This window comes from Chenopodium album, chromosome 4 (genome assembly GCF_948465745.1).
Source record: "Chenopodium album chromosome 4, dcCheAlbu1.1, whole genome shotgun sequence".
Classification (NCBI taxonomy): domain Eukaryota; kingdom Viridiplantae; phylum Streptophyta; class Magnoliopsida; order Caryophyllales; family Amaranthaceae; genus Chenopodium; species Chenopodium album.
In genome coordinates, this window is record NC_137837.1 from 73,564,397 (window position 1) to 73,571,379 (window position 6,983).

Below are 6,983 nucleotides of genomic sequence, written 5' to 3' on the forward strand. Positions count from 1 at the left end.
GAGAAGGATCGTGGTTGGATGTATGGTAGACGCGATACATTGGAATTTTGGAATGGGGTTCAAGAGTTTTGCGAGAGGGCTTTAGCTTATCAACGCAAACTGGGTGGCAAAGGCCTTTATTGTCCTTGTATTGATTGTAATAATGTGAATGTGGTCGATAATGTTGAAATCATTAGAGATCATTTATTATGTTGTGGGTTTAGGCATTTATACCATGTGTGGATTTGGCACGGAGAAAGTGGAGAGTACAGTGGGGATCTTGATTGGAATGATGTGCGTGTTAGAAGCAATGAGATTCATGTGGACGAGGAATACGAGAATGATGACTATATTGTTGATAATGGTGAGGATGGAGCTGATGATGATCAGGCGGATGAGGTCGAGGATGAACAAGTGGATGAGATGTTGCATGGTGTTGAAGGTGGAGTGTTTGAGTTATTATCGGAGGCTTCCAAAAAGCCTTTGTATCCCGGGTGCAAAAAATACTCCAAACTATCGGCCGTGCTAACACTTTTCAACATTAAGTCGAAGCATGGGTGGACGGACATCAGTTTTACTTCTTTGTTGACCGCATTAAGTGATATGTTGCCTGATGGGAATGAAATTCCTAAGTCTTACTATTATGCAAAGAAGCTCATGTGTCCCTTTGGTTTGGAGTATAAGAAGATACATGCATGTCCTAATGACTGTATTCTGTATCGAAATGAGTATGAACAACTGCAGGAGTGTCCACAATGCAAGCGATCGTGGTACAAGCGCATGAGTTGCAATCCTGGCACGAAGGGACCTCCTGCTAAGGTGTTGTGGTATCTTCCCATTATTCCAAGGTTTAAGCGTCTGTTCTCAATACCAAAAGACGCTAAAAACTTGAGGTGGCATGCAGAGGGAAGAAAGAAAAATAGAATGCTGAAGCATCCAGCTGACTCTCCACAGTGGAAGAACCTTGATTTGAAGTTTGAGGAATTTGGTAATGAAGTCAGAAATTTAAGGCTTGGGTTGTGCACAGACGGGATGAATCCATTTGTCACTCTAAGTACCCAACACAGCACATGGCCGGTACTTTTAGTGATTTATAATTTGCCTCCTTGGCTGTGCATGAAACGTAAGTATGTAATGTTTTCATTGCTAATAACTGGTCCTAAGCAACCTGGAAACGACATAGATGTTTACCTTGCGCCGCTTATTGACGACTTGAGAAAGATGTGGGACGAAGGGGTTTCCGTTTTCGATGCTCATCAAAACAAGATGTTCACATCACGTGCAGCCCTTATGTGGACCATGAATGACTTCCCTGCATATGGAAACTTGTGTGGGTACAAGGTCAAAGGGAAAAAAGCATGCCCCATATGTATTGATGACACATCAAGCGTATACCTGACTCATTCTCACAAAGATGTCTACCTACGGACTCGAAGGTTCCTTAGGCGTGATCACCCGTACCGTAGGCAGAAAAAGGCTTTCGATGGAACCGTGGAAGAGGATATTGCGCCTAGAGCATTGACTGGTGCTGAGATTAGTGCTCGGGTGAAAGGGATACGAACGGTGTTTGGAAAATCAGAAAAAACTGTGGTCTCAGCTGCTCTGTTTAAGAAAGAATCAATCTTTTGGAAGCTTCCGTACTGGAGATAACATGACGTTAGGCATTGTCTTGATGTGATGCATATAGAGAAGAATGTGTGTGATGCTCTTTTGGGGACGCTTATGAATATCCCAGGCAAAACAAAGGACGGAAAGGGTGCACGATTAGATTTGAAAGAGATGGGGATTCGTCCAAAATTGTGGCCTCAAGAAAAGGTTAGAAAGGGAAAGGAGCCGAGAATAGAAGATGAAAATGTTTCGAAAAAAGGGAAGGAGAGGAGCAAGGGAAAGGAAAAGGCGAAAGATGCGTCAAAGAAGAAAGTTAAGGGTAAAGGGAAGGATGAAAAGAATTATTTACCCCTGGCTTGCTATACATTGTCAAGGGTAGAGAAACGTATGTTTTGTGCATGTCTGTACGGCATTAAGGTTCCATCAGGGTACTCATCTAACATGAAAAGATTTGTAACCTTAAATGGAGAATTGAAGCTGACAAGTATGAAATCCCATGATTGTCACATTATGATGCAAGTATTCCTACCGATTGCAATCCGTGGTATTCTACCGAAACACGTGAGGGAAGTGATTACAAGCCTTTGTTCGTTTTTCAATACAATTTGTAGCAAAGTTCTTGATCCTTGTACACTAGATGCTTTGCAAGCAGATGTGGTCGTGACTTTGTGCAAATTTTAGATGTATTTCCCACCCTCATTTTTTGACATAATGGTTCATCTGGTTCTTCATTTGGTGCGTGAGATTAAGTTGTGCGGTCCAGTGTTCATGAGGTGGTGCTACCCTTTTGAAAGACACATGGGTACATTACAAGATAAAGTACGGAACCGGGCTCACCATGAAGGAAGTATGATGCAAGGGACCATGGGTGAGGAGATAGGTAACTTTGTGGCGGACTACATAGCCCTTGCTCAACCTATTGGTCTTCCTACTTCTCGACATGAAGGTAGACTTGATGGTCATGGCACAATTGGGTCGAAACGAATGTCACCAGACCGAGATCAGTTCTTACAAGCACACCTTTATGTGTTGCACCATGTTTCAAATGTGCACCCATATTTAGACGAGCACATGGCTAGTTTACGTGACGAATTTCCATCCAAAGGTGAAAAGGAACTTATGCAGTTGCATAATAAGAGGTTTGTTAATTGGTTTCGTGATCGAGTAATGAGTGGATTAAATGATACTAATGCGACCGATATAGTACGGTGGCTTGCGTACGGTCCTAGGGATGATGTCCGTTCATTTGAGGGATATGACATCAATGTGTACACTTTTTGGACCGAGGGTCGTGATTTGAAATCTTCCTCCACCCAAAACAGTGGTGTAACTCTTGTGGCATCGTCAAGGGAGTTTGAAAGTTCTAAGGATAAATCACCTGTCGATGCAGAGTTGTCATACTATGGTCGAATTCAAGAAATATGGGAGCTTGATTATTGTGACTTCACGGTTGCTCTTTTTAAGTGTAAGTGGGTTGATAATATCAGGCGTAACGTCAAATATGAGGACTTTACTCTTGTAGATCTTGGCCACTTGAATGATAGTGCGGAACCATTTATCCTTGCATCTCAAGCTAAGCAAGTGTTCTACGTAACTGACCCAATGGATTCAAAATGGTCTATAGTGCTAGCTGGCAAAAGAAGAATCCTAGGCATTGTAGATGTTGAGGATGAGGAAGAATATGATGCGTTTGATGATTCAGCACCTTTCACTGTTCCTAGACCTGTTGTACTAAATGACATAGACAACGAAGCAGGTTATATGCGATCAGACCACAACGAAGGAATTTCAGATTGAGGTAGTTTGATTAAAAGTTAGTAATGGTTTCATTGCAAATATAGTTTAGTTATCATGTATATAGGAGCATAAGTAGGAGAAAATGACATATTTGTAGTTTGAAATTGCCTAAGTGTACTCATTATCATGCATATACAAGGTTATAGGACCATAAGTAGGTGAAAATGGCTTAAATAGCTTCTACTTAACCCAATTCTTTTGTTTTGTGTATGAACTAACATTTATTCATTCTAACAACCTATATTCATTATATTTAACATGTTTGTAGTTTGAAATTGCCTAAGTGTACTCATTATTATGCATATACAAGGTTATAGGACCATAATTAGGTGAAAATGGCTTAAATAGCTTCTACTTAACCCAACTCCTTTGTTTTGTGTATGAACTATCATGCATATACTTTACTATACACTAATATTGTTTTATGATTGCTTTGACAGGTGCTTATATCTCATGGCGGACGATCATGATCCTCATTGTGTAGAGGACATTGACGATGATGAGTATGAGGATGAGTACGAGGATGAGGATGAGGACGATGATGAGCCTTATGATGTGAATAAGGAGGATGACTTGGGTGAGCCAAAGGATCAGGCTCAAGATGAGTTCGAGAGTAGGCTTGAAGAATTTGAAATTTTAGCTGAACGTGCACCGCCTATTGAAAATACAGCACGTGATATTGTTGGTGAGAACCCGACTCCTGAAACTCATGGCCAAGGACAAGATCAAAACAACACAGGTGGTGGAGGGGGGGGGGGGGGGGGAAAGGCACCGGCTCAAAGAAAAAGAAGGGGTCCGACGATAAGCTTTAAGAAACCGGACGGTCCCATGGTCTTGGAGTATGACAACAACGGCCAACCCAGGCCCAAATGGCGTCGACAATATGCTAATCAAGTTGGCATATGTGCACGGAAAATCCCCATTAAACTTGTAATGCGACAAGTACCTCCGGGTTTGATTCAAACATTTTGGGATGATACAAGGGTAAGTTGTTTTTGGCACATTTAGACAATTTAAGATACCTTAACCTTATGGTTGTTACTAAATAGAAACTAATAATCGGTTTTAATTTGTGCTTGCAGAGGCTGTTTTCTATTCCTAATGATCCCGAGAAGAGAAGGGTGTTTGAATCTTTATTAGAGGAAAGATTCAGAGGCTTTAAGACCAACTTGACTAATGGGTGGATCTACAAGAAGAAGAAGAAATCAAAGAAGAAGAAAGCTGATGAGGATGACCTTCTCCCGTGGCAAATATGGCCGACCGTGTCAAAAGATGATTGGGAAGAGTTCGTTAGAATGAAGACTCAAAAGAAAGCCATTGTAAGTTTGTGTAAATCTGATCTCAATTGAATAATAGCTTGACTCTTTTTGTAGCAATGATACTAACATTTTTAGTTTTGTAGGAACTTCGAGAGCAAAATAAAAAGAATGCAGAAAAGAAGGAATACGTCCATCGTATGGGTCCTAAGATTTTTGGTGAAAAGAGACCTGAGTGGGTCGATTCGGGTTTATACCCTAAATCGCTTCTAGTGGCATCGAAGGAACCCTCCAGTTCCACGATCACTACATTGGTGAGTCGTGCCGGTGATTTCTTTTGTTCTCTCCATACGTTTGATAAGGAAACCGGAAAATGGGTCATCAAGGGTCCGGAAGCCAAAAAACTGGCAGATAAGCTTGTAAGTTACCTATGAATTGTTGAATTTAAGTCACTTTTGCATCTAAATCACTGTACAAACCATTAACTGTTTTACTGACATCATTTTTCCTTATGCTATAGCTTGAGCACACTCAAGAGCTGGTGGAGGGCAAATTTGAACCAAGTGTGGAGAATGACCCTTTCACCATGGCTTTGGGAAGGCCATACCATCCAGGATGAGTAGTAGGTTCGGGAGGGTCATTGCTTGGATGGCAAAAGGTGATGGGTCCCGAATACACAAAATCGGGTAGATCTCGAGCCAATGTTAACTCACCGGGGGAGTTGGATGCCAAGGTGGCATCAATTAAGGAACAAGTACGCAACGAGTTAGTTGGTGAATCGAATGCTTGGGCGAAGCAGATGAACTTACCGACTTTGCCGTTCCTCATGAGTACCCCGGTCGACTCATGTTCTCAACCAAAAGGACAAGGAGAAGGTGATAGACATGGAGGAGATGAGATACGTGGTGAAGATGTGCCACCTGAGGTAAAATCAATTGGGTTATTAAAAGTTTTAAAATACTGAGTTAATTGAGATTTGAGGTGCAATGATTGATGTACTGTTGCAGGTTCCTACTCCTACACATGCGGACTCGAGGGAGCTTGAAAATCCAACACCGCATGAATTTCCAGAGTTACAGGGGATTTGTAGCCCTCTACCTTAATGAATTTTGTTATATTATCTATGTTGTTGTAAAAGTCCTATTTAACTATCTTCTTTTTATATATATACTTGTGTAGGAATACACCCGGTGTGCACTTCTAGCCCCGGGGCATGCAGATAGTACGGCGTTGAGTTGGGTGGCGTATGGTAGTGCCCAACCGACGACGGGTGCTACGGCGAGGCCACATCATTACTCGGTTGGGATCGATTCAATGGTTGCGGGGTTCGAAGACATCCCACTACCCGTACCGATAGAGGAGGTTGAGATAACAAAGCTTTGGCAAGCTATAGGTAGCTTCGTTGATTGGCCACGTGCAAGGGTCAAGTTGATTAATAAGGAGGTAAATTATTTATTTCTCAATTTTTGTAAGTGTTAAATAACCGTTAGGCACTCTAAAAATAAAATCGCCAAAATAACATGACTCCCCGGCCCCCATCTCCGATGTCGAGGCAGCGGCGGCCTCGGCTTGTGCTCTCTGTGCTGCTCCGGCATTCGGAGCGGCTGCCCGGGCAGCTCAGACCTCGGGAGCCGCTGCCCGGGCAGCTCCGGACTCGGCAGTCGCTGCCGGGGCTACTCCGGCATTGAAATCACGCAGCCCCGGGAGCGGCTGCAATGGCTAAAGCAGCCCCGGCAGCCGGCTGCCTTGGCTGCAACAACCTTGCCAGTGGCTGCCTTGGCTGCAGTAGCCCCAGCAGCGGCTGCCTAGGGTGCAGCAGTCCTGGCAGCGGCTTCCTGGGCTGCTGCATCCCAGGCAGGTGGCTGCCATGGCTGCTACAGCCTTGGCAGGCGGATGCCGGGGCTGCTGTGGCCTAGGCGCGGGCTGCCTTCGCTGTTCCGGCAGCGGGGGCGGCTCCCTCGGGTGTTCCGGTTTGGCGGAACTTGCATATTTTTTTTAAAAAAAAAATTTTGAGCAATTTTTATTTTTTTAAAAAAACTCTGCGGAATGGCTTTTTGCATGCCTATTTTCTTCAGTTCTGAACTTATAAACTCCTTTCATAACAAAAGATCTCATAATTACATATGTATAAGTGATTGTGAGTTGAAATTGCATAAAAGAAGCAAAATTCTAAGTTTTTTGGCGCATTTCATCAAAATAAAGCCATTTTGAGCCGAAATGGCTACTCACTTGCCTATTTTCTTCATTTCTCAACTTATGAACTTATACATTCTCAAACCATATCATAATTACATATTTATAAGTGATTGTGTGTTGAAATTACATAAAAGAAGCAAATTTCTA